This window comes from Oncorhynchus mykiss, chromosome 24 (assembly GCF_057628025.1).
Source record: "Oncorhynchus mykiss isolate SJ-2025 chromosome 24, ASM5762802v1, whole genome shotgun sequence".
Lineage (NCBI taxonomy): Eukaryota > Metazoa > Chordata > Actinopteri > Salmoniformes > Salmonidae > Oncorhynchus > Oncorhynchus mykiss.
In genome coordinates, this window is record NC_143045.1 from 3,991,583 (window position 1) to 4,019,100 (window position 27,518).

At 45.4% G+C, this 27,518-nt stretch overlaps 1 protein-coding gene across 2 annotated transcripts in view; it reads left to right on the plus strand.

The window, feature by feature from the left end:
* The window catches only part of sipa1l3 (signal-induced proliferation-associated 1 like 3), a 95,114-nt gene that overhangs the window by 23,621 nt on the left and 43,975 nt on the right, over positions 1-27,518 (plus strand). For both annotated transcript variants that reach the window (XM_090218107.1, XM_090218108.1), the window contains exon 2: positions 23,099-23,215. The gene's annotated coding sequence lies outside the window, so the exon portion shown is untranslated. The remainder of the gene's footprint in view (positions 1-23,098; positions 23,216-27,518) is intronic.

Consider the following 27,518-nt stretch of genomic DNA (forward strand, 5'->3'; position numbering starts at 1 on the left):
TTGGTTGTGTCTAATTGTGCTGTTGTCCTGGGGCTCTGTATCTCTCTCTTTCTCTCTGTATCTCTCTCTGTATCTCTCTGTATCTCTATCTCTGTAGCTCTCTCTCTCTGTAGCTCTCTCTCTGTAGCTTTCTGTAGCTCTCTGTCGCTTTCTGTAGCTCTCTGTATGTATCTCTCTCTCTCTCTCTCTCTCTCTGTATCTCTCTCTCTCTCTCTGTGTACCTCTCTCTCTCTCTGTATCTCTCTCTCTCTCTCTGTATCTCTCTCTCTGTCTGTCTCTGTATCTCTCTCTCTCTCTCTGTGTACCTCTCTCTCTCTCTCTCTCTCTCTCTCTCTCTCTGTACCTCTCTCTCTCTCTCGCTGTATCTTTCAATTCAAGGACAAGTGAAGAAGATAATAAACAAAAGTGAAATAAACAACCAAAATTAACAGTTAACATTACATTCGCCAAAGTTCCAAAATAATATATAGTGTTGTAATGATTTTAAAGTACAAAAGGGAAAATAAATAAACATAAATATGGGTTGTATTGACAATTGTGTTCTTCACTGGTTGCCCTTTTCTTGTGGCAACAGGTCATAAGTCTTACTGCTGTGATATTGTGGTATTTCACCCAGTAGAGTTGATCAAAATTGTGTTTGTTTTCAAATTTGTAATCTGAGGGACATATGCGTCTCTATGTTCATACATTTGGCAGGAAGTTAGGAAGTGCAGCTCAGTTTCCACCTCATTTTGTGGGCAGTGAGCACATAGCCTGTCTTCTCTTGAGAGCCAGGTCTGCCTACGGCGGCCTTTCTCAATAGCAAGACTATACTCACTGAGTCTGTACATAGTCAAAGCTTTCCTTTGTTTTGGGTCAGTCACAGTGGTCAGATATTCTGCCACTGTGTACTCTCTGTTTAGGGCCAAATGGCGTTCTAGTTTGCTCATTTGTTTTGTTAATTACTTGACAAATTGGAAAGAATTATCGTTTTGTTTTCTCATGATTTGGTTGGGTCTAATTGTGTTGCTGTCCTTGGGGTCTGTTTGTGTTTGTGAACAGAGCCCCAGGACCAGCTTGCTTAGGGGACTCTTCTCCAGGTTCATCTCTCTGTAGGTGATGGCTTTGTTATGTAAGGTTTGGGAATCACTTCCTTTTATGTGGTTGTAGAATTTAACGTCTCTTTTCTGGATTTTGATAATTAGCGGGTATCGGCCTAATTCTGCTCTGTAATCATTATTTGGTGTTTTACATTGTACACAGAGGATATTTTTGCAGAATTCTGCATGCAGAGTCTCAATTTGGTGTTTGTCCCATTTTGTGAATTCTTGGTTGGACCCCAGATCTCACTACCATACAGGGCAATGGGTTCTATAACTGATTCAAGTATTTTTTTTACCAGATCCTAATTGGTTTGTTGAATTTTATGTTCCTTTTGATGGCAAAGAAGGCCGTTCTTGCCTTGTCTCTCAGCTCGTTCACAGCTTTATGGAAGTTACCTGTGACGCTGATGTTTAGGCGTCACAAGTATAGTTTATAGTGTGCTCTAGGGCAACGTAGTCTAAATGGAATTTGTGTTTGTAGTCCTGGCAACCTGGACCTTTTTTGGAACACCATTATTTTTGTCTTACTGAGATTTACTGTCAGGGCCCAGGTCTGACAGAATCTGTGCAGAAGATCTAGGTGCTGCTGTAGGCCTTCCTTGGTTGGGAACAGATCTAGGTGCTGCTGTAGTTCCTCCTTGGTTGGGAACAGATCTAGGTGATGCTGTAGTTCCTCCTTGGTTGGGAACAGATCTAGGTGATGCTGTAGGCCCTCCTTGGTTGGGATCAGATCTAGGTGCTGCTGTAGGCCCTCCTTGGTTGGGAACAGATCTAGGTGCTGCTGTAGGCCCTCCTTGGTTGGGAACAGATCTAGGTGCTGCTGTAGTTCCTCCTTGGTTGGGAACAGATCTAGGTGCTGTTGTAGGCCCTCCTTGGTTGGGAACAGATCTAGGTGCTGCTGTAGGCCCTCCTTGGTTGGGAACAGATCTAGGTGCTGCTGTAGTTCCTCCTTGGTTGGGAACAGATCTAGGTGCTGCTGTAGTTCCTCCTTGGTTGGGAACAGATCTAGGTGATGCTGTAGTTCCTCCTTGGTTGGGAACAGATCTAGGTGATGCTGTAGGCCCTCCTTGGTTGGGATCAGATCTAGGTGCTGCTGTAGGCCCTCCTTGGTTGGGAACAGATCTAGGTGCTGCTGTAGGCCCTCCTTGGTTGGGAACAGATCTAGGTGCTGCTGTAGTTCCTCCTTGGTTGGGAACAGATCTAGGTGCTGCTGTAGGCCCTCCTTGGTTGGGAACAGATCTAGGTGCTGCTGTAGTTCCTCCTTGGTTGGGAACAGATCTAGGTGCTGTTGTAGGCCCTCCTTGGTTGGGAACAGATCTAGGTGCTGCTGTAGGCCCTCCTTGGTTGGGAACAGATCTAGGTGCTGCTGTAGGCCCTCCTTGGTTGGGAACAGATCTAGGTGCTGCTGTAGGCCCTCCTTGGTTGGGAACAGATCTAGGTGCTGCTGTAGGCCCTCCTTGGTTGGGAACAGATCTAGGTGCTGCTGTAGGCCCTCCTTGGTTGGGAACAGATCTAGGTGCTGCTGTAGGCCCTCCTTGGTTGGGAACAGATCTAGGTGCTGCTGTAGGCCCTCCTTGGTTGGGAACAGATCTAGGTGCTGCTGTAGGCCCTCCTTGGTTGGGAACAGATCTAGGTGCTGCTGTAGGCCCTCCTTGGTTGGGAACAGATCTAGGTGCTGCTGTAGGCCCTCCTTGGTTGGGAACAGAAGCATCAGATCATCAGCAAACAGTAGACATTTGACTTCAGATTCTAGTAGGGTGAGGCCGGCTTCTGCAGACTGTTCTAGTGCCCGCGCCAATTAGTTGATATATATGTTAAAGAGGGTAGGGCTTAAGCTGCATCCCTGTCTCACCCCACGGCCCTGTGGAAAGAAATTATGTTTTTTTGCCAATTTTAACCGCACACTTTTTGTTTGTGTACATGGATTTTATAATGTCAAATGTTTTTCCCCCAACACCATGTTCCATCAATTTGTATAGCAGACCCTCATGCCAAATTGAGTCAATAGCTTTTTTAAAAAATCAACAAAGCATGAGAAGACTTTGGCTCTGTTTTGGTTTGTTTGTCAATTAGGGTGTGCAGGGTGAACACGTACGGTAATTTGGTAAAAAGCCAATTTGACATTAGCTCAGTACATTTTATTTTACCTTTATTTAACTAGGCAAGTCAGTTAAGAAATTGTTCTTATTTTCAATGACTGCCTAGGAACAGTTAACTGCCTTGTTCGGGAGCAGAACGACAGATTTTTACCTCGTCAGCTCGGGGATTCGATCTTGCAACCTTTCAGTTACTAGTCCAACGCTCTAACCACTAGGCTTCCTGCCACCCCTCAGTACGTTGATTTCACTGAGGAAATGTACGAGTCTCTCTCTCTCTCTCTCTCTCTCTCTCGCTCTCTTTTCTTTTCTTCTCCATCCTGGCAAGCCGGGACCTGAGGCTGAATACCAGCTAATCCCATAATACATACTGAACCGACCACAGGAGAGGGGGAAGGAGCGAGAGGAGGCACGAGGGTTCAAGGAACAGAAGGGGGGTGGGGGAGGGCAGAGCAAAGGATTTTTTTGGGGGGGGGTTGGGTTCAACCTAGAGGCCAGTTAATTTGATAGCTAACAGAAAGGAAGAGGGAACATATCCAGAAGCAAGGCTTATAAGGAAGCAGTAGTAGTCACTCAGCGGGAGGGAGGAGGGTGTGGTGGTGATGTGTCTGTGTCTGTGGTGGTCCGAAGAGAACCAGGTTAGAATCACTCGAGGAGAGGGAGGGGGTGACGAGCACGACACTTGCATGACTACCCCCCCCCCCCCCCTCCCCCGGAAGGAAGCTCCATGCGACAGGCTGGGTTCGACCTGCCTCGCCACACAGTTCTGCGCGCAGAAGAACATAGTATTCCACCAGGCTGACTGTTTTGCACCCTTGACCGAGTCCACCTGAGCTGCTGCTGCTGTGTGAACCCAGACGACATGCTGCTCACGCCACTGCCCCACTGAACTGTTAACCCACTGACGAGAAGGTCACAGCGGAGGGTCACTCAAAGGCCTTCTCTAGGGTCGCGACTGATTCCCCCCCCTCTTTCTTGGCCGTTGGTGAATGTAATGGGGCACTCGTGAGTACAAGAAGGCCCACGTCTAAGTCATAAAGTATTAGGCTTGTTCCGTTCAAAGCAGAGAAAGAGAGGATCCCACCCAAGATGCATGCAATCTGCTTGGAGTACTGCTCCCCCAGGAGAGCTGAGCGGTCACTCTCCTGCCCGGTAAAGGTCTCTGCACCCCTCGTATCCCAGAGTCCATTAGGCAGAGTCATGACAAGACCCATCTTAGAGGCATTCCTTTTTAATGTTGGTTAAAGTCCTGCCCCGGCAGTCTCGCACCCCAAACACCCACAAGACTTGTGCAGTCAAAGTGGTTCTGAAACGTTTTGTTTGTTTGCGCTGTGACCCAGTTATAGCTTTAAAGTTGTTTCGTGACATACCAGTTGAGCAAACCCAAGTTTTCGTGACACAACAAAATATTTTCGGTAACCCAGAAAACGGCAACCCACCTAGTTTGCCGTGCATTGCACTTGTGCGGTGAGCCGAATGTTGTGCTGGTGGTTTTATCATCCTGGCCAGTAACCCCGTCTCTTCTTATGCCAATGCAAAGTCCAGGTGGCGTGTGAAAAATGTTTCCCTGGTAGTGAAAAGTTCATTCAAAGGTACAACACGGCTCCCTCCTCTTCTATCTTCCTGGATTGATGTGCTTTGATTGGCTCCCGAGTGGCGCAGCGGTCTAAGACACTGCAAGAGACGTCACTGCAGTACCTGGTTCGAATCCAGCCTGCATCACATCTGGCCGTGATTGGGAGTCCCATAGGGTCGGTGCACAATTAGCCCAGCGTCGTCCGGGGTAGGCCGTCATTGTAAATAAGAATGTGTTCTTTACTGACTTGCCTTGTTAAATAAGCCAAATAGCCTCAAGTCCAGTCTGATCTGCATTCCAGCCTCACTAGGCCAATGCTTCCCACATAAGTCCAGAGAAGCAGAGTTGAGCGGTTCACAGAGGAAGCCTCAAAATAATACATAATTTCACAAGCATCAGAAGAACAGTCCGGCATTATTATCACTATCTCCCGGGCCCCTACTGGCTGCCGGGCTTATCTAGGCCACATGACTGCTAGATCCAGCATAGCTCTCTATGGAGAACCCAAACCTTCCAGAGGACAGGCCGACTGACTGACTGACGGACGGACGGACTGACTGACTGGGGAAAGCGATCCGGGGGGGGGGGGGGTCCTATCGGGCTCACTCCTCAGGGAGCACGCTCAGTCCTCACAGGATCCCAACGGCCTCCACTCTCAATGGCGCCATTGAGGAGAGAGCGTGAGAAAATGAGGCAAGAGAAGGAGAGACTGTCTAAAACTGTGTCACAAGCCCTCTTTGTCTGGCTGTACTGTAACTCCCCCCAACACACACACACACACACACACACACACACACACACACACTCTGCCCCTGTTGAAAATGTGCCTTTTTGTTGGTGCGTCAGTATGTGCTAGTTGGCGGGAAAGGAGAGCTCTGTGTCGGTTTTTCAACAACACTGGCAACAAAACCATGAATCTTGTCAATGCATTTTGGTTTTCAGTTTAGTGGCATTTAAAAAAAAATATTCAACAGCTCTTTTCCAACTGTTTATTTTGTTTCTGTGAAAGAAAATCAATCCCTGATTTTGAGGAGTAAAACAACAGATGCGAGTGTCGTCCGAGTTCTGACTGCATGTATGGACCATTGACGTGTTAATGTATTGACGTCTATGGGACGAATCATGTGCCCGTCTCACCACCCATGTAGCAATAGTCAGCCACAATATGCCTCTTTCTCACTGGCCCCAAATCTGTTTCCAGAAAGCAGTGTTTGTTCTGTTTACTTCCTGGTTGCCAGATTCTGCTCTTTGCTCTAAAGTACTCCCCCCCCCCCCCCCCCCCCCCTCTATTCCACTGGTGGTGCTGTTTTTAATCGGTTTTAAATGTGCTGGAGGATGCGTTTCAGGGGCGTTTTAATCAGTGATTGACCCCGCTGATCTGGTCCGTGCTGCTGGGAGGACAGCATGGCGTCGTTCCTACAGTCTGGCTCTGGGGCTGGACAAACAGCATGTTTCAAAATATCTCTCTTTTTTTCCAGGCTAATGGTTTGAAAGCTGAACGTCCCTTTTTTTTAGATGGTCCAAATGAAACTTAAATTGTATTTTTTTATAAACGGCACTTTTCACTTTTTCCTCTGGGTCCCTTGAGAAACAACACTGATGCCACTGGCGAGATGGACATCATGTTAGAAGGGGCCATGCCACGGGGGACAGCTGGCTCTGTGACTGTTCTATGTCATTGTATGTCTTCGTTGGGGTCTTTTCTCCTCTCCCTGCAGGACACCCTTTGCTCCTAAAGCCTCATCATCATTTAGCCTCATTCGCCTGTCGCTGGGGTGATACGGTTACAGGAAGAGCCTCGTAAAAGAACCCCAGAACTCCATTTCCTCCCACGTCCCTAATGCAAACGTGATGACCATACTCACCACTCAAGTCAGAGCAGAGGGCAGTGTAACACTTGAAATTTCCCCCTTGAAGAATATTCCGCAGCCACTGCTCCTACTCGTGCGAGTGGGCTACTGTTTGTCACTGTGTTGTAATTAGCCCATGAACTGGATCTGCGCTGTAGGATTCTCCTAGATACGTTGGTGGTTTGTTGACGGACTGTGAAGATTGTTTCCCAAAGCTAGGCCTGAGGGAGAAGATGGCACCTGCCGGAAAGGCGGATAAACCCCCACATTTTTTGCTGTGCGGTTTTCTTTTTATTTTTTTAAGGCCTAGTAGTCAGCTATGCGTGTTGGCTGAGAGTAGCCTCCATGTGCTGAGGGGCTAATCGGCGCGGCGCAGCACTATCCCCCCCTGTTCTCCCCTGGGACGCACGCCTCCATGTGAGCAGCAGCAGCTGTGGGGGTCTAACTCACCCCTCTGCTCCGTCATTACCAGACCCCCCCCGTGGGGCGGTAGACGGGGAGGACCTCAGGCCAAGAGGGCCGGAGAAGCTTGACCATTTACTTCACAACCATTACTTAAGTAAGCCGTTTGGCTACTGTTATGTCTACCCAGTCCATCCTTATGCTCTCCCGACCTAGCCTAAACAAGGGTTTGTCTTCATGACTGTGCAAAGACAGTTGTTGTACATTCATGTTAATGGCGTCTGTTACAGTATGTGGTCCTTGTGGCAGGGGGGAGGGGCTTCAGGAAAAGTGTAACCTTCCCTTCTACCCCTGGACAACCAGAATAAAGTATCACAGTTTTGCTGTGACAGCTTAGCTCACCCACTGTAATGTTCTTCCCCTGTGTGTGTGTGTGTGTGTGTGTGTGTGTGTGTGTGTGTGTGTGCGTTCGTGTCACCTCACAGGAATGTGGGTCAGTCGGTCTGTCTGCTGGCTCCTCAAGCAGCATGTAGATGGTAATCAGCCCTGTGTGTTGACACCTTTACCTACCTGACGCCACTCGTTACACCTGTGTGGCCCAGGTAAATAGGCATGTGTTACTCTCGAAACCGTGTGTACTCTGTGTGTGTGTGTGTGTGGGACACAGAGTGGGATTTAGGCCCATCTCCTGCTCCGTGTGTTAGCGTAGCCGCGTTCTCTTTAAAAGCCCGTCTAGTATATGTGTGGAATTAGGGCTGGGAACCGCTAGGGTCCTCGAGATACAACATCATGACACTTGGGTGCCAATACGATAAGTATTGGGATCTGTCACTATTCTATATGTATTGCGACGTTCCAAACATATGGCTCATCAAATGTCTGCTGCAGAGGGACAAGGCATGAGAAAACGAGTTTTGATCGGTCATGGGAATTTAAAGTGTTGAAAACTAATTGGCTCCCTATTTTAAAAAGATGGAGAGAACAAGCTACGAAGGGAAAATACTGCCATTTTTGGTGTGCAGGTACAGCAAAGTAGCACAAAAATAATATTGTAATGTTGTCAGAACGAAACGATACGTCGTCCAGAAAAGAAACCCAGATATGTAACTAAGGATTATTTTCCCCCAATCACTATGTGAAATGCTCAAAAATGCAATGTTTTTTTTGAAAGCATGCATGCTAGATTATATTAGGGAAACGGACACAGTAACATGTTGAATCCCGAGGAATGCATATTTAAGGGTACGGTTACCATGACGTCTTTGATGAATGTGGTGCAATTTAAAACACGTTGTATTGCGTGTTTTGAAGCAGTAGTTCCAAATATGTCTTAACGGTCGCCCGAGCGTGTGTCATTTGTTTTCATGCACGTGATGTCAGAATGCACTCACTGTTCCAAAATGTGATTGTTACGCAACATGACAGTTAACACGCGCTGCCCTCCAACCAAGAAACGCTGCCTGCTAATTATCTATAGGCTGTGTTTCCACTTGTCAATTTCAAATGGTTTTCTAACAAGTTTTATTTTCTAACAGTAGTTTGAATTGAGGTGTGTTCCGCCTCCTCATTAATTCACATAGAAGTAGCCCATTTCACTGTTGCGGACAATTTTATGTTTGAGGCTTTACTGAGCCAGACAAACTTCTCGCTTGAAGAAGAGCCCAAGTACTTCCCCGGTGTTTCCGCAGATCAAGTATGCAGACATTTGCACAGTCTTGCATACACTTTTCCCACCTGGCACATTTTGTGGCTGGAGCTTGCATTGCATTCATTGTTTGTTTTCCTTGCAAATAATATTGGACGTTTGCGTTCCTATCAAAGTAAGTGCCTTATTTTCTGTATATCGTGTTGGCGTTTCTACTGTAGCTTACAGTATGTATATATGGAGCGTCATGTATTTACCGTTTTATTCACGTTTTCAAGTACTGGTGACAAATCATGCATTCCGATAATTGCATAGATTGAAATGGACACCTGTGATGTAAATTAACTTTTTTGAAGGTTGTACTGATTATGATGAGCGAATGCTAAGCTATTTGCCAGCTATGTGTGGCGCCATGTTTGTTGACCTTATACAAAGCATTCTTGGTGTCACATAAAACGTCTGTCAGACCAAAGATGTTATAACAAAATGCGGTCAAGGAATGGTTCACTTGTTTTTTTAAATAAACCTCCGGAAGGGAATGAAGGGAAGATGAATGATGGTAGATGACACACCCCCTTCAACATCCGTACTACAAACAGACCCAACTCATCTTGTAACCTCTTATCTTTTGTTGACGCGAAAAAACAAACATGGCGGCGCGCACAAATTACCCATCGTCGGATTGCTTTCGATTTTTCGAAGGTATTTTACTACATTTTTTTTCATTCAATGGTGAGCTCACCCGTGATGTGATGAATTGTAAATAGTAGCTAATTGCTATTAGCTAATTAATATTGTGGTTTCTGTCAGCCGAGAATTATCTAAATATGACCGCTTGTGTATAGTCAATTTTTCCTCAGTTGGCGCCAGGACTAATGTAGCCTACATTTTATGGTTTGGATGATTGTGTTATGCTGTCACTACCTTTTTATTTACCCCTTTTTTCTCCACAATTTCGGGGTGTCCAATTGGTAGTTAGTCTTGCATCTTCGCTGCAACTCCCACACGTACTTGGGAGAGGCGAAGGTCGAGAGCCGTGCGCCGTCCAAAACACAACCCAACCAAGCCACGCTGCTTTTTGACACAATGCCCACTTAACCCGGAAGCCAGCCGCACCAATGTGTCGGAGGAAACACAGTACTCCTGGCGACCGGAGTTGCTAGTGGGCGATGGGACAAGGATATCCCTGCCGGCCAAACCCTCCCCAGTCCCATGGGTCTCCCGGTCGCGGCCGGCAGCGACAGAGCCAGGACTCAAACCCAGAATCTCTAGTGGCACAGCTACTTAGACCACTGTGCCACTCGGGAGGCCCTTTGCTGTCGCTACTTCTGTGAATGTCTGAACACTGCATCCAAAAATAAACTGTTCACATTGAGGACTTAACGTTGTAAAGTTTCAGTGAAACTGCTGTGGCCAGCTCAAATGCTGACTGTTGCGTCAATCGAAACTGGACGTTCTAATCACACCGGTTTAAGTGTACACTGCAGGGACCACTGTAGAATGATCACACCCGTTTGTTGGTACGTGTCAAGCCTTCTCACACAGAGATATCGGGGAGGCTAGCTGGGAGAAGAGAGTCAAGGGACACAGCAGAAATATCAGTGAGCTAGATGGAGAGATTCGGGGGATAGAGGAGAGATGGATGGAAAGAGAGCGGGAGAGATGGAGGGCCAGAGGATGACTCAGAGATCGGAGAGGAGGCGGGGTCAAGGACTGCTGGGCCTCTGTAGGAGCAGCAGCTCTGTGATGGTGCATCACTCTAAAAGCCTCAGTCAATCTCTCCTATCTGATTTACCACGGAGTCCTTGGTCTGTCAGGATCTGCTCTCTCCTCGTGTTAAAATGCATTCTTTCTCTCTCCCTCACACACACACTGTATTCCCCCCTGTGCTCCCGTGCTTTCTCAATGTCCATTACTTTCCTTTACAGGCTCTTCTCTGACTGCAGTCCTACTAGGCTCCTAACTTACTGCGTTCTTCTTTCTCGTTCCCTCCGGCTATTTTCATTTTTTCCCCAGTCTTCTGTTATACTGACCTTCAACCTCTCTTCCACTCTTGTTTCCGCTGTTTCTCTGCCCTTTCTACACTGTCATCATTTTTCTGTTGGCTCCTTTACCCTCTCTCTCTTTCTCTTATTCCCCACGCTCTCCCCTCTCTCCCCCTAGAGATTTGAACAGAGGTGATACTGATACGCGAGTGCAAGTGGGAGGCTAACCACTTTTCCTCTACAGTGTGTGTCTGCGTGCATGCTTGTTAGATTCCTCTTCCCCTACCTGTAGTGACAAGGAAACATTTTGTGATTGACATATTGCGGAGTGGATGATAGGACATCTATTTATCGCTCAGGTTATGTGTTGTGAATGCTCACCGCCTCACGCCTACATCATAACTCTTTCTGTGTGTCCGGGGTTGTCATGGAAACCGCCAGCACGGCAATCCAGCGTGAGCGGAGTGTTGTATACATACAGTGAGGGGGGGAAAGTATTTGATCCCCTGCTGATTTTGTACGTTTGCCCACTGACAAGGAAATGATCCGTCTAATTTTAATGGTAGGTTTATTTGAACAGTGATAGACAGAATAACAACAACAAAAATCCAGAAAAACGCATGTCAAAAATGTTATAAATTGATTTGCATTTTAATGAGGGAAAAAGAATGCCTTGGCTGTGTGTTTTGGGTCATGCTGGAATACCCACCCACGACCCATTTTCAATGCCCTGGATGAGGGAAGGAGGTCCTCACCCAAGATTTGACAGTACATGGCCCCGTCCATCGTCCCTTTGATGCGGTGAAGTTGTTCTGTCCCCTTAGCAGAAAAACACCCCGAAAGCATAATGTTTCCACCTCCATGTTTGACGGTGGGGATGGTGTTCTTGAGGTCATAGGCAGCATTCCTCCTCCTCCAAACACGGCGAGTTGAGTTGATGCCAGAGAGCTCCATTTTGGTCTCATCTGACCACAACACGTTCACCCAGTTGTCCTCTGAATCATTCAGATGTTCATTGGCAAACTTCAGACGGGCATGTATATGTGCTTTCTTGAGCAGGGGGACCTTGTGGGCACTGCAGGATTTCAGTCCTTCACGGCATAGTGTGTTACCAATTGTTTTCTTGGTGACTATCGTCTCAGCTGCCTTGAGATCATTGACAAGATCCTCCCGTGTAGTTCTGGCCTGATTCCTCACCGTTCTCATGATCATTGCAACTCCACGAGGTGAGATCTTACATGGAGCCCCAGGCCGAGGGAGATTGACAGTTCTTTTGTTTCTTCCAGCTGTGAATAATCGCACCAACTGTTGTCACCTTCTAACCAAGCTGCTTGGCGATGGTCTTGTACCCCATTCCAGCCTTGTGTAGGTCTACAATCTTGTCCCTGACATCCTTGGAGAGGTCTTTGGTCTTGGCCATGGTGGAAAGTTTGGAATGTGATTGATTGATTGCTTCTGTGGACAGGTGTCTTTTTATACAGGTAACAAACTGAGATTAGGAGCACTCCCTTTAAGAGTGTGCTCCTAATCTCAGCTCGTTACCTGTATAAAAGACACCTGGGAGCCAGAAATCTTTCTGATTGAGAGGGGGTCAAATACTTATTTCCCTAATTTAAAATGCAAATCAATTTATAACATTTTTGACATGCGTTTTTCTGGATTTTTGTTGTTGTTATTCTGTCTCTCACTGTTCAAATAAACCTACCATTAAAATTATAGACTGATCATTTCTTTGTCAGTGGGCAAACGTACAAAATCAGCAGGGGATCAAATACTTTTTCCCCCTCACTGTACATACATACATACATACATACATACATACATACATACATACATACATACATACATACATACATACATACATACATACATACATACATACATACATACATACATACAACACAGCATTCCCCAACCTAACCCACCCTGAGATGCTCAAGGGAGATGGTGGCGGTGCCCCTTACCACAGATCTAGGATCAGATAGATTCCCCCCCCCCCCAACTCCATTTCCAACCTTAAAGTGGGTAAGGGCTTCCATCTATTCCTTGAAATTCAGCTATTACCTTTCACCCACTTTTCATGTGATTAGTCCGGTACTTCTCACAGCAGTAGCCCCCACCATACTGTAGACAGCACAGCGCCACGAGTCACACACTGGAGAGACATCCAGCAGAGGTAGGAGTTCTCTCATGCAGGTCTGATCAACCCTCCTATTTCCATTCAAATAGAGTTGGGGGGAGGTAGAGTAGAGGGAATAGGAGGAAGAAAAGGATGAAAGCGTGGCAATCCCACCTCCCTGTGTTTTAGTATGAATGGGGCTGCCCTCCCCTCTCTGCAGGGGGTCCCTCCCTGCCTGTAGCACACTTTGGGCTTAATAGTGAAGGTTGCTCGATGGTGGTGCTATTAGAGAAAGAAACCGTTTTAGATGCACACAATTTATTTTAACACGCCTAGCACGGTCTCTCTCTAGCTGATAAAGGTTTGATGCATGGCAGTGTTCCTTATCGCCGGTTCTGTAGAGGGATATGCATTTGCTTTGAACCAAGCCCTTTATAACCGACCACCTTTGTCATGGTTTACTTTTCGATGCATTCTTTAATGGTGTTGGGAACATAGAAATATAATCTAGATTATATTTCTATGGTTGGGAATCAGGGAAATGAGTGGTAGTTGTGCAGAAATGAGGGATGCCCCCGGATATCCGGATAGTAGAATGTTTGTTTTATTTATTTAATATCTTCAATCAAGGGTGGCTCTTTTTTCAGCTTGAGAGTGGGGGAGGGGACGAGAGAGGACCAGGGGCCGTGTGTGTGTGTGTTTGTGTGACAGTCTGTGTGTGTGGCACGGTGAGAGAGAAAGTAGGCAAACTGACTCGTGCTAGTTAGACAAACTTGTTGCCGGAGTCGGATATCTATCATATACTATCTGGCGGTGCCGGTCTTGACTGCATCAAGTCGTTGTGAAGAAGTTAGCTAGCTACAGTAGCTAGCTGGTCAGAGTAGCACGGCTAATCGAGGCTATTTTGCTGCGGTCCCTGTCCTTGTCTACAACTCCATTCATATGAATGAAACTGTCGACCTGTTGGTTGATCATTGTAGCCTACTCCTCCTTATTTTGACAACTTTCCTCCGTCATTTTAATGAATTCCATTTTGCGTTGGTAAGAAATCTCCCACTTCACTTGCTACACACACAACCTCTGTAGCGCAGCTTTGATTGACCGACAATAACAAGCTACACACGTGTTAAACGTGTGTAGTAGTGTTGTCACGGTACCAGATTTTTGACTTTGATACCGATACCAGGTTTATTATCATACTCGATACCGTCACCAGACCAAATCGAGACCACGAAAAACAAGGAGTATTAGCCAAAGTTACAGAATGGCACTTGATCCTGCTAGATAAACTCATCTGCTGCACTGTTCAATATATAAAATCAATTTTACTTTGGTAAAAACAATCTCACTACAAAACATAATGGTAATAATTTATTGTAAATCTATTAATAAACTGGGTAAATCCAGATGTCGCCTAGGTCTATTCACAATACAGGTGAATGCATATTATCCAATAGAAGTGTGTGCATGCATTGAGTTATTGAGGTTGTTTTAGCTGATTTCATGGGGCTACAGATTCCAAACAATCCCTTCCATTTAGGACTTATTTTATTGGCTAGGAGAACATTTATTGTGTTCTATTGATCAACAACATTTCCATATTAGTGTGTGCTGTCTCTAAGAAAGTAATGAGTAGGGCTGTTAAGGTGACCGTACTGATGGCAATCAAATCCCACGTTACTGTTTAGTCACGGTAATTAGGCTTCTCCAAGCTCTGACACTGCTCATGGTCATTAGTAGCCTACCAAACTTGCTATCTGCCTGGTACTACGCACTCTATTGTCCCTCTAATCACTCTGGCATCAATACAAATGTAATCAAAAATCTAATCAAACACTTCATGAGAGCTCATGTTGCGCAACATTTCTATTGGCTACTCAATTGCGTGAGAACTGATTTGATGGCTTCTATTAAAAATAGGAGGATCACATCAGCTTTGTAGACCTCCAAAAGTCTGGTTCATCCTTGGGAGCAATTTCCAAACGCCTGAAGGTACCACATTCATCTGTACAAACAATTATTTTGCAAGTATAAACACCATAGGACCATGTAGCCGCTCAGGAAGGAGACTCGTTCTGTCTCCTAGAGATGAACATCATTTGGTGTGAAAAGTGCAAATCAATCCCAGAACAACAGCAAAGGACCTTGTGAAGATGCTAGAGGAAACGGGTACAAATGTATCTATATCCACAGTCAAATGAGTCCCATATCGACATAACCTGAAAGGCTGCTCAGCAAGAAAGAAGCCACTGCTCCAAAACCGCCATAAAAAAGTCAGACTAAGGTTTGCAACTGCACATGGGGACAAAAATCGAACTTTTTGGAGAAATGTCCTCTAGTCTGATGAAACAAAAATAGAACTGTTTGGCCATAATGGCCATCGTTGTGTTTGGAAGAAAAGGGGGAGGCTTGCAAGCCGAAGAACACCATCCCAACCGCGAAGCACGGGAGTGGCAGCATGGTGTTGTGGGGGTGCTTTGATGCAGGGGGGACTGGTGCACTTCACAAAATAGATGGCATCATGTGGAAGGACAATTATGTGGATATATTGAAGCAATATGTCAAGACATCAGTCAGGAAGTTAAAGCTTGGTCGCAAATGGGTCTTCCAAATGGAGAATAACCCCAAGCAGCATACTTCCAAAGTTGTGGCAAAATGGTTTAAGGACAACAAAGTCAAGGTATTGGGAGTGGCCATCACAAAGCCCTGACCTCAATCCCATAGAAGATTTGTGGGCAGAATTGAAAATGCTTGTGCGAGCAAGGAGGCCTACAAACCTGATTCAGTTACACCAGCTGTCAGGAGGAATGGGCCAAAATTCACCCAACTTATTGTGGGAAGCTTGTGGAAGGCTACTCGAAACATTTGACCCAAGTCAAACAATTTAATGGAAATGCTACCAAATACTAATTGAGTGTATGTAAACTTCTGACCCACTGGGAATGTGATGAAAGAAATAAAAGCTGAAATAAATCATTCTCTCTACTATTATTCTGACATTTCACATTCTTAAAAAAAAAAGTGGTGATCCTAACTGACCCAAGACAGGGAATTTTTACTAGGATTAAATGTCAAGAATTGTGAAAAACTGAGTTTAAATGTAGTTGGCTAAGGTGTATGTAAACTTCTGACTTGAACTGTATTTACAACAGGAATGAACCACGGGAAAAGAGTCCTCCCTTCGCTATTTAAGTGCATAGATGATGTATTTTTGCCGCTGTTCTGAGACCGGTGCATGATAATGGTTCATTCTAAATCAAAACTCATTTCACACATTATTTAGTATATGTAAAGACAGCAAGAATAGTCTGATGGGTGACAATATTAGCCTATCACTTGTGAATGATGTATTATCGCTTGTGCAGTAAGGCAAGAAACAGCTTGTCTTTCTTTTTTTTTGCTACCTTTTTCAAATCATAGTCATGCAGCCAAGCCCGTAGACCTATTTGTTTTGATAAGGTTTGTATCACAAGTAAAGTGGCCAAATAATTTCTTAGACTCTAATTCTAACTTGCATAGGTAGGCTGTGTGTGAGTTTAAAGTTTGGGGGAAGATCATTTTCACCATAAACATGCACATTTTATTATAAAGCGTTTACGTGCATGATCGCGTTTGTCGTCACTTTTGAGAACCGCGCAAATGCAATCGAAAATCACATCAAACACATCACCCAAACAGCCTATCATACTTTTAACTCGCCCCACTGTGATCAATTTGAAGAAAGAAGTTCAACGGCGGGTTTAAACAGTGTAAAAGAAATGGACAGAGCTTTCTAAGGTGATTATTAATTCAAAACGCCGATATGCATCTTAAGAGTTTATGCATATGCATAGGCTTATGAGCCCAAGCCCCCCCAAAGGAATGAATAAAAATTATGCTTGTTCCATTATACAATACATAGCCTACCGCGTATTACGCATGGCAGAAAAACATAAAACAAAACTGATTTAAGATGTCTTTGATACATAATTGGTCTAGCCTTTGAGTGTGGACTGTTATTGTGCATAGTGGATGGACTGGTTACCTTATGCTACGTTCCAAAATGTACTTCCATGAGCCTAGGAGAGAACGTATAGCCCTAGGCCCTGCTGTTGGTTAATTGATTATGCAGAGCGGCTTAGTTAGCCTACAAAATAATTAATTTGATTTTGAATAGTCTAGTAATAAGGAATTTGTTATATTTTCATAATTAATTGGGGGGGCACATTACCTTTAGCTATACCACACGAGACCGGGAGTATTTTACGTGGCAGTAACCGGCGGACAAAATTTCATGACCGCCACAGCCCGAGTAATGTGCCAGTGGAATCAGATTTTGTGGCTGCGGAATCTAGTGGAAACCAGACGGGTGGCGAGGGAGATGAAGAAGTAGATTTTTTTTTGGTGGTGAGGGAGGCAAAGTGAACTAATAACGTTTTTGGTGACAATCAGCTTTAAAATCAGTATATTTTGCTTAATGGTTTGCATATTATTACAAACAAAAGCACTTAGGGGAGTGGATTCAGCTGTGAGCTAGCAAGGAAAGTTAGCCTACAATTAAAAATGGAAGCTACAGGTATAGTCTTGCATTGTAAAAGGGTTCTATTGTGCATGGACATTTGTTTTGCGAACAGTAATGAACAGTTTCAACATTTCTTAATTCCGTGTTGCGTTAATCAAGTGTGTTAACTTCTGTGCAGCATGAGTGGGGAGCTATCGAGGCAGCTCAGACAGCTCTAACATTGAATAAGTGGAGCAGGCAATTGCTATAAAGGGACTGCACTGAGTAGATGTAATCCTCTCAATCACGTGACAGTACCGAATGTAACAAAAATGATAGTATCGAACAGGTTTTTGTTTTGAAAAGGTACAGAAGTTTTGGTATACCGTGAAACACTAATGTAGGGGCGGCAGGTAGCCTGGTGGGTAGGAGCGTTGGGCCTGTGTCCCAAAGGTTGCTGGATCGAATCCTCGAGCTGACATGGTTGAAATCTGTCAATTCTGCCCCTGAGCAAGGCAGTTTAACTCACTGTTCCCCGGGCGCCGATGACTTGGATGTCGATTATGACAGCCCCCCCGCACCTCTCTGATTCAGAGGGGCTGGGTTAAATGCGGAAGACACATTTCAGTTGAATGCATTCAGTTGTACAATTGACTAGGTATCCCCCTTTCCCTAATGTGTAGGCTACCGGAGCTTCTTTTTGGGGTGCACTCATAAAAACTGTTGTTTTATTCAAATGTCGAATGTGGTGGTCTATCCTTGTGGACTTATGTGGCAAAGCCTTTTCGTTGTTAAATTAGGTCTGAGTTTTTTTCTCTAAAAATGAATCCTCTCCCAAGAAATCAAAACACTTAGCGTACGTTCGGATTTTCAAATAACCGTTCCCATCCCGAGCAGAAATTAATTTGAATGACCGTTCCCATCCCGAGCAGAAATTAATTTGAATAACCGTTCCCATCCCGAGCTGAAATGAATTTGAATAACCGTTCCCATCCCGAGCTGAAATGAATTTGAATGACCGTTCCCATCCCGAGCTGAAATGAATTTGAATGACAGTTCCCATCCCGAGTTGAAATTAATTTGAATGACCGTTCCCATCCCGAGCTGAAATGAATTTGAATGACCGTTCCCATCCCGAGCTGAAATGAATTCATATAATACAATGGCAGTGGTATCACACAGCTAAAAAAGTCTACCCATTCTAACAGGGTAAAGAACTGCGTACATTGTACAGGCCACGTCAGCCAGGGTATGATTACACCAACACTTCGATGTGTCTTACAGGGCTTTCACACTAAATTGGTTTGGAGCGTTTCTCTCTCCCCCCCCCCCCAACTCGGGCACGTTTACCCCCCTTAGTTCCGTTCGTTTGGACTGGTGTCCACTCAAGAGCGCACTAAACAACGCACCATGGTTTCGTTCAAAAAGGGTGGTCTCGGCCCGATTCCATTCGTACCGTGGTTAGGTTCACTGCTGGTGAGAACACAGTCCAGGCCAAACACCGGGAAAAACTGATGCGTGCATTTTATGAAATGTACTGTACTGTAATTTGATATTATCATGCAGAATCTCTATTATTATTAATATTATTGATTAGGGAAGATGGGGGCTATATACCGGGTTATAAGCTACTGAATATAGCTACTATGCCGTTTTTATCGGAAGTAATATGATGTTTGGGATACACGTGCTATGCTTCTTGATAATCAGAGGGATTTAATGTGAGCATTGTCTCCCCGATAAACAAATGACTTGCATTAGAGGGGGATACAATAACAAATAATGGAACTCCGATTCGAACTACAGCTCAGAACTGTGTGAAAATGCCCTTACAGTTGCATTGACGAACCCATTAGATGACTGGAACGGCTCCTCTTCAAACTGGTTGGAATATGGAACGACTTAAGTAGCACTTTAGTAGCACTCGCACGCACACACGGCAAACTTTCTGAAATATTAATGCAGCCGGAGTTTTGGAGTAATCCATTTCAATCGCAACACAATGTGTATGACAGGCGGGTGGGAGGAAGCCCGCTCGTTGCTTCTCTCCTCTGTGGCTCACCATGGAGCAGAGCGGCGCTGGGATCAACCACTAATGGTATGTAAAAAAGTATGATTTTGCATGTCCTCTTTGAAACGCACCTGGTTGCTAATTCGGGCCGGCCCAGTCACACTGTGTTCAGCGTGCTGAGAGAGATTTTTAATTATCCTGTTCTGCTGTGGGAGATGATGATGATGATGATGATGATTACTGAGCTCTCCCTAGATCTAACATGCAGGGACATAACTGACCGTGTTCACTGAGCCTACTGTACAGCCGTATACAGCAAGGCACACACGTTCATATTACACAGTACACACACAGGCAGGTGGAAACACGCTCATTCACACACACACACACACTCTTGGAAGCATAGCTGGTACCAAGAAGCCCAGTCGTCATACTCATAAGTCAAGAACATGCACTCGATTTCCTGATAGATCCAGCTCTATACACACACACACACACACTCGCTCTCCCTCTGCACTGGGCATGACTTTCTTTTCTCTTTTGTTTAATGGTCATTCTGTCTGGCAGGCACTGCAACCACAGAGAAGGACTCCAGTCCTAAATATACAGCTGATGTCCTATTTTAAAAAAAAATGCACACATACGAGGCTAAATGGAGTGTCTTCATTTCTTTGTTTTATTATAATGGAATGTAGGCTAGGCTATTAGCCTACATGCCTGTAAGCCCCGTGGCCTAGGTGTTGTGTTTATACATTTCAACCCTAACAGGCTTACCAGTGACCCTACTCCATGGGCTGAACTGTTAGCCACGGCTGGAAAGTTTTCACTCTTCATTTGATTTTGATTTTGGAAGTTGGGGGAGGTCTAAACTGTAAATCCATGCTGACTCTGCAGGCTATATTCAGGACTGGCCCTTGGCTCTGGATACTATACTCTCCAGTAGTTTAGTCGATACACACACACACACACTCATGGCACGCGCGCACACACACACAATGTCTCTCCCCACCCCCACACACGCATTTACTAAGAGATTGTAGTGCTGTGCGTCATGGAGTAAGTGGACCTGAATTGATCAGTATTGATTGGCACTGTATTGTCAGACGGTAATGGGCCTCCCCCTCAGGATATTTTAGCAGTGTCTGATCCCCCCCCCATCCCCTCCCCTCCATCTCAGCCCAATCAACCTCACTAGAGTTGGGCGATATTACAATAGTATCGTATAGCCATCACGATGTGACAGACGATGGTTTAGCCTATTTGAACTTGACTGGAGCCGCGCAGCAATGAAGGGAGTGGTACAGCACACAAGCGACATTCAGAGTCATTTGCCTATTCCTATTTGCTATATAGCCTATTTGTTTCAATAAATATGTTAAAGAAAGCAAGGGAGGAATGTAGGCCAGACAGTTAAGCCGGGACTATACCAGAATCGCAATACACGTAAGTATCGTGGAAAGGAAACAAAACACAACGCGGATTTAACTTCTTTAGGAAAACCAATAGGCACCTAAAGGACTCTGACCATGAGAAACAAGATTCTCTGGTCTGATGAAACGACCCTAAGCACACAGCCAAGACAATGCAGTAGTGCCTTCGGGACAGGTGTGCCAAGCTTGTAGCGTCATACCCAAGCAGAATCCAGGCTGTAATCGCTGCCAAAGTTGCTTCAACAAAGTACTGAGTAAAGGCTCTGAATACTTATGTAAATGTGATATTTCAGTTTTATTTTTTATACATTTGCAGAAAGTTTTAAAACCCCGTTTTTGCTTTGTCATTATGGGGTATTGTGTATATATATATTGAGGGGAAAAAATGATTTAATCAATTTTAGATTAAGTGCCAACATACTGAAGCTGCCTCTGCCAGGAAGGATATTAGAAAATATTTGCCTCCCAAGTTGTTTAAATGGGCAGAGCCTACATCTTTTGTCATGATTTGTCCAGTTGTGAATGTGATTTCACTCTATAGCCTAATGGTGGTTATAGTAGGGTTTTGTTTTCCTGCCCTAGAGGTGTTGGCCAGTAGTGGCGATACCATTTGTATATCACAGTGTTTTATGAGTACATAATCACGATAGGACAAAAGTTCACACCGCCCAACCGTAAACCTCACCCGCTCACCCCGTCCTCCCCCTGCCCCCCATATTTGATCACCCCACCCTCTTGCATACCCTTTCACATGACTCACTCCGGTTCTGAGCAACCCAACACCAGTTTTTACATTTATATTACTGAGCCTACATCAACCCCGTTCCTCATCCCACTACTCTGTAGCCGACCCTCGGCTTGCCCCCAGTCCTCCAACCTCCACCGACACACACCGACCTCCCACGCACTGGCACTAGCACCCTGAGTGCTGTCGTCCCCTGGCTCACCCTGCCGCCGTCGTTTTGTTCAGGAGAACATTCCGGTGCACAGGAAGAGGAAATCGGGAAGTACGGAGAGGCAGGGCATTGGCACGGTGGGGGGAGGTCAAGGATACAGAGTCATGAAGGACGAGGTTGAGGGTCAGTGAGAGAAATACGGACGTATAGAGACATGGGAAGAAAAGGGGGGAAAGATAGAAAAAAAACTGAGCGAGCGAGAGGAATAAAGGTGTCTGCATGCTTCCCTGCCAAAACAGTTTGGAAGAGTTTGTGCATATATTATAGGGACACTTTGTGACAGTTTTGTTCATTTTTCGACTTTAGTCGTTTTTTTTCTCTACTGTTTGGGGCACGCCATTTATTTTCTCTCTCGACAAGCCAAAGTCGGAGTCTACGCGTAGGGATTCTTCAATGAAGTCTGTTATTCAACGAGAGGGACGACTTGTTTTCATGCCCATTTCTTGAGTTGAGAAACACTGCACCAAACAGCTTAGTTAGATGTAAAATTGCGCGACTAAATGGACACAGTAGTATTGCTGCTTTTTTTCTCGTTTTCCAAGCGAAGTTCTTTAAGGGAATATACAGACACATTTGTTCGGTTCGGCCTAGCTGAGTTCGGCTAGGTGCCAGCCGAACTGAAGCATGTTGATGCCTTAAGAGGAAGAGAGCGGGAGAAAGAAAGAGAGATGGGGGGGAAGGAGGCAGAAAGAGGGAGAGAAATGCCAGAGGATGCTGCCGGATTTATCTGTTCAATAAAAGTTTTGTTTTACTTCAGTATAACGTCTGACATGTATAGTGTCGTAGCGACATGAAAAGAGGTAAATTAAAAGAGGCTTTATGTCTGAGCTGTTTTATCCGTGGAGGATCAGAAGATCTTAATTGTTTGCTCGATTTTGGGTGCTAACATATGAATGTTGTAGAGATAACTGGTGAGTTTGTGTATTTAGGAGACTATGGTGTGTGCCACTGAGTGATTGGATGTAGGCCTCGTGTGTGTGTGTGTGTTTGTAAGACACAGACAGAGCCCCTGGCATCCACGTCTCCTCATCACACAATAGACTCACTGCTGGACTGATGAGCCTGGAACTGACAGCAGACACACACACACACTCCACTCACTCACTTACACACACACACACACACACACACACACACACTGTACCCACTCAACTCCTCACATAGAGCTCAGTCAGCCTACTTGGAATGTTATTACCGGTTAACAAATAAACATTATGAATCTGCTAAAGTAAAGTAGCAAAATTAATGTTTTGCGGTGTGTTTCTCTCTTTTGGCCTAGATCTTCCCAGTTGTGTTAGTGTAGTTTCCCTCTGGCTACCTGGAGGCTTTGTTCGGGCTCTCTGACGTTTCACTCAAAATGTCACCCGTTAAAAGTTTTAAACAACTGGTAGTTCTCTCTCTTCGGTTCCCTAATAGCAGAGAACAGTGGTTCTAACTTCTTACCTTGTGTTCCTTTTGTGTTCCAGGCAGCAGAGCTGTGACCCACTTCCCCTGTCCCCGCCTCACTGATCCCCTGATGCCCTGTGAGTCAACACACACGCGGACCACGCCCGGTTCACCTGCACAGCTGACGCCAGGAGGAGGTAGGCTAAATGAGTAACAACAAATGTGTGTGTGTGCACGTATGTGTTAGTAACACTGTTATTTTACAGCAGCAGGGCAATACGTGGTTGGCTGTAAAAGTGAAGGAAGTCACAGAAAGTGTGTTGCAGGATTTGTGTCCCTATCTACAGATTTATATTGCCTTCAGATGACAGCTTGAAAGACCTGGTTCAATACTCAGTGAAACTCCCCACCTCCCACCAGTAGAGTTTGGGGTTTCATTTGCATAGTCGACACGGGACTGTTTTTGATTTGTTCGGTCCTGCTTCTGTCTATGCATCCGTTTGTTGTAGCCTGAATGTTGACAACGTTTTAACGCTGAGAGATTGAATGTGGCCGCAAGTGTGTATGCTCGCACACGAACCCATTAGGGATACTGGAAGTCTTCTGTGCGGACCAGCCTTAACCTTGGGGCATCACTTGATCCTCTGTTATGTGACAGCCGTCCTGTGTGTTGTCAATGTTAACAGTCAGGGGGAGGTTAAGGGGTGTGTTTTGACGTCTGTGGCTGAGTCTTAGGCCCTATTCCCGCTGCGAGAGATGCGGCGTGGCGAAAATAGATTTCTACTTTTCAGTTCGCATCACATCCTTGCTTTGCCTTTCGTTGTGGCTGGCAAAGCGTCGTTCTTGGTCCGCAGATCAAATTGACCCTAAATATCACAGTAGCCACTAGCCAGTAAGCACAATTTATTTAACAATCTTAGAAACTTTTCTTCTGAAATACATTACACTAATGAATAATTACAACCAAACCAGATTACACTCTTGAATAATGCAACCATTGACAAGCGTGGTTTATTTTCTCATCCGTACGTATTCAATTAGCTGAAAATACACAGCTAACTCCTGTTAGCTAGTTATCTAACAAACAACATTATTCATGATCAAGTAACGTCAGCATTTACAGCTCCCGTAGTAACAAAAGTACATTCACGTTATCATACAGCGTCATTCATATTATAATATAGGCTACACAGCTAGGCAACGTTATCTAGCGAACTAGTTTGCTAGCCAAACAAAATAATTTCTGCATCCTCCTCACATCAACGTGCTGTCTGTTAGCCGAAGGCTGACGTTTAGCTGAACCATAGCTAGGACAGGAGCTCTTAGGCTTACACTAGCATATTAGCGCTACCTTAGAACAAACCATGTAAAAGCAAATTGCTTCTGACAACGTTGAACATTTCAGAGTGTAACCAGCTGTTTCTACAATGTCAGGTAAAAAAAAAAATTGAGGGTATAGCCTCAAGCAGGAAATATATATTTTTTTACCGCTGCCTCTATCTCTTACTCATATGAAATAGATCTACACACAAACCATATAGTCCTGTTTTTACTGCACTGGTAATATTCACTTAAATGCACTTTGTCCAATAGGGTTGTGAATTGCTAGGGACCTCCCGGTATGATATCACGATACTTAGGTGTCGATACGATATCTATTGCGATTCTATATGTATTGAAATTCGACACTGTGATTTTTAATTGAGATTCCACGGTCCAAACATATTGCTCACCGTATGTCTGCTGCAGAGGGACAAGCGAGAGCCATGAGAAAACCAGTTTTGATCAGTCATGGGGAAAAAACGATATGTTGTATATTTCAAAATAATATCATGATATGTAGCTATCAACCCCCCCATCACTAACGACCGAGGCGAGTCATGTTCCTATTCAGTCTGAAAGTCGAGTACTGTGTCTGAATCCACTGTAGTTCTACTAAGCTACACCACATACTTTTAGAGGAAGTAATGCAGTTGACTGCTATTAGCGTTCCCTCTTTCTGAGTCTGAGAATTCCCCCTGTTCTCTAAAGTGGCTGTCTACCCCAGGGGAAAGGCCCAGTGCTAGATTGCACCACAGCAGTAGATTAAAGTGGTAGTAAATTGGAGTCGATGCAAAGGTCTCGGTGAAATGATGATGAATGCTTTATTTGCATAGCTGATTGGGGTTAAAAGTACCACTGCTCAGCATGACGGCCTCGGGACACGCTTTAGAAATGAGCTGTAACAGTCAGTCTCTTTTTAAACCTGAACCAATGGTGTGTAAGATGAGGGCTCATCTCATCCAGTCAGAGAGGGGGGGAGGAGTTCAGATGTTGCATGGCCTTGTGCTGATGTGTAAATCTTACTACCTCCTAATGTTATCAATGTAAAGATTTGTGTAAGCCTATGTCATGGCAGAGACGACAAGGCGACCTTCAACGTATCTCCCTCCCCCTCGCAACAACTCCTCAAACCTCCACTGCCCTTCACCCTACTTCAGATCACAGGCAACCAAGTGGAGGAGGGGAAGATTGTAGGTCGCCCCTCATTCCCAGCCCCCATGCACCCTTCTCCTATGTGTGTGTGTGTGTGTGTGTGTGTGCGCACAATGCAAATGCGCATGTGTCTCTGTGTGTGTATCACTCCCTGCCAATGCTTCTCCCCCAGGCTAGCGTTCTGCCTGTATGACGGAGTAGACCACAGCAGTGACAGTAGAGGTTATCAGGGACAGAGTGCAAAACAATGTCACAGGAAATCAATGGAGACCATCACAGCCGTGCCAGGAGAGGCAGCACAGAGACCCTGATCCTGACAAGACCTGTCACTGCCAGGTTCAGTAGGGAAGCACAGCAGACCTGGAGGACACACTAAGACAGGGGTGAAAAACGAGGGCTGCAGTGTGTGTGTGTGCCAGCTTTTCCAAGCCGTCACTTTATCTCAAACACTGCAGCCCTCCGGGACCAGAGTCAGGCTAAGTTGGTCAAGTCTTATCACACAACAGTCCTGGGAAAAACCACAGATAGTCCTTTTATCATGTTCATGTGGCACCGGGGTTTGGTTAGGGTCAGAGCTGTGGACAGGTTGCAAGGGGAAGCCAGTGGGTTGAGATCAGGTAGCCAGAGAGGAGGGTCATCCTGGACTAGCTTGAGACAGACTCGCCACAGGAACCCTTCAACGACCAGAGGATAACCGAGCTGAACTTTCTGCATCGCTACACATTCACAACCCACTGTAGCGACAGTAAGGGTCCTAGTCATCTCCACCACTCACTAATCATCTATTCATTCATTAACAGGTCACAGTTTTCACTCGTTACAACAATTCTGTCTCCTAATAAGGATTACGGACGCTAACATTCTGGCAAACTGAACAGACATCAAGGGTCTCGTGTCATTTCCTCCCGTCACTCTCGATCAGTTTGTAAAGTACTGTTTGGCTACATATGTTTCAGCACTTGATTCTCGTCTTCATGTATATTCCACCCCGGCCCTGGGGGTTGTGTATGAAGACCACACAGCCCAGTCTCTGTTGTAGTCGATCTCTACCAGCGCTGGTATTAGTAAAGCATCTCAGAGTAGGAATACTGATCTCGGATCAGGTCCCCCTGTCTACATAATCTGAATGCTGATTGGCTGACAGCCGTGGTATATCAGCCGGGTATGACAACACATTTATTTGCACTGCTCCAATTGCGTTGGTAACCAGTTTGGTAATAGCAGTGAGGCACATCGGGGGTTTGTGGAATATGGCCAATGTACCACGGCTAAGGACTGTGTCCAGGCACTCCGTGTTGCGTTGTGCCTAAGAACAACCATTAGCTGCGGTATATTAGCCATACCCCCCCCCCCCCCGGGCCTTATTGCTTAATTCTGTCGCCATTCTATGCGTAGGCTACCTCTATCTCAAATGCATTATTATCCTGCGTGGCCGTCTGTTCCACAAGTGACTTTTTCCTTGACCTTGGCCACTTGGCTTTGTGACGATACAGTAACCGTCTCTCTCCGTCTGGAGCATGTGTACAATAATTCCGCTGGTAAGCTGTAGCTCTCTCGTTGCTCTCTCTGTGATTATGGTGAGTGACTAGTGTAATTACCAGCTCCAGTATGTGTTTTGCGTTGTGTGGGCCAAGGGTGCACAGGCACTCCGAGTGGGAGGCGGTGTGGTGGTGGTGGGGGGGGGAGCAGCAGCAGCAGCAGCATCTTCAGAGACCTCACTAATTGCTATGGGAGTAATTAAAAGGCATTACATTCCTGCTTTACGTCTTCTGTAGTTTGGGCCAGAGCTGTGTCTGCCTGGGGGTGGCTCAAAGCCCTTCATGTTCCTGTGGCTCCTGTTTCCTATGGCACTTGCCATTTTCTGCCCCCCCCACTTAACTCTATTTAGTTATTTTAGTTGTTTGGGGATAAAGCTCGTCCCTTTCACCTAATGTGGGCCATCCTCTGTGCCTTGGGTTGCGATGGGTCTGTCTGGAGGAGTTTCCTTGCAGCTCTTATTTTGGGCCGTGGCGAGCCCATCTCTTT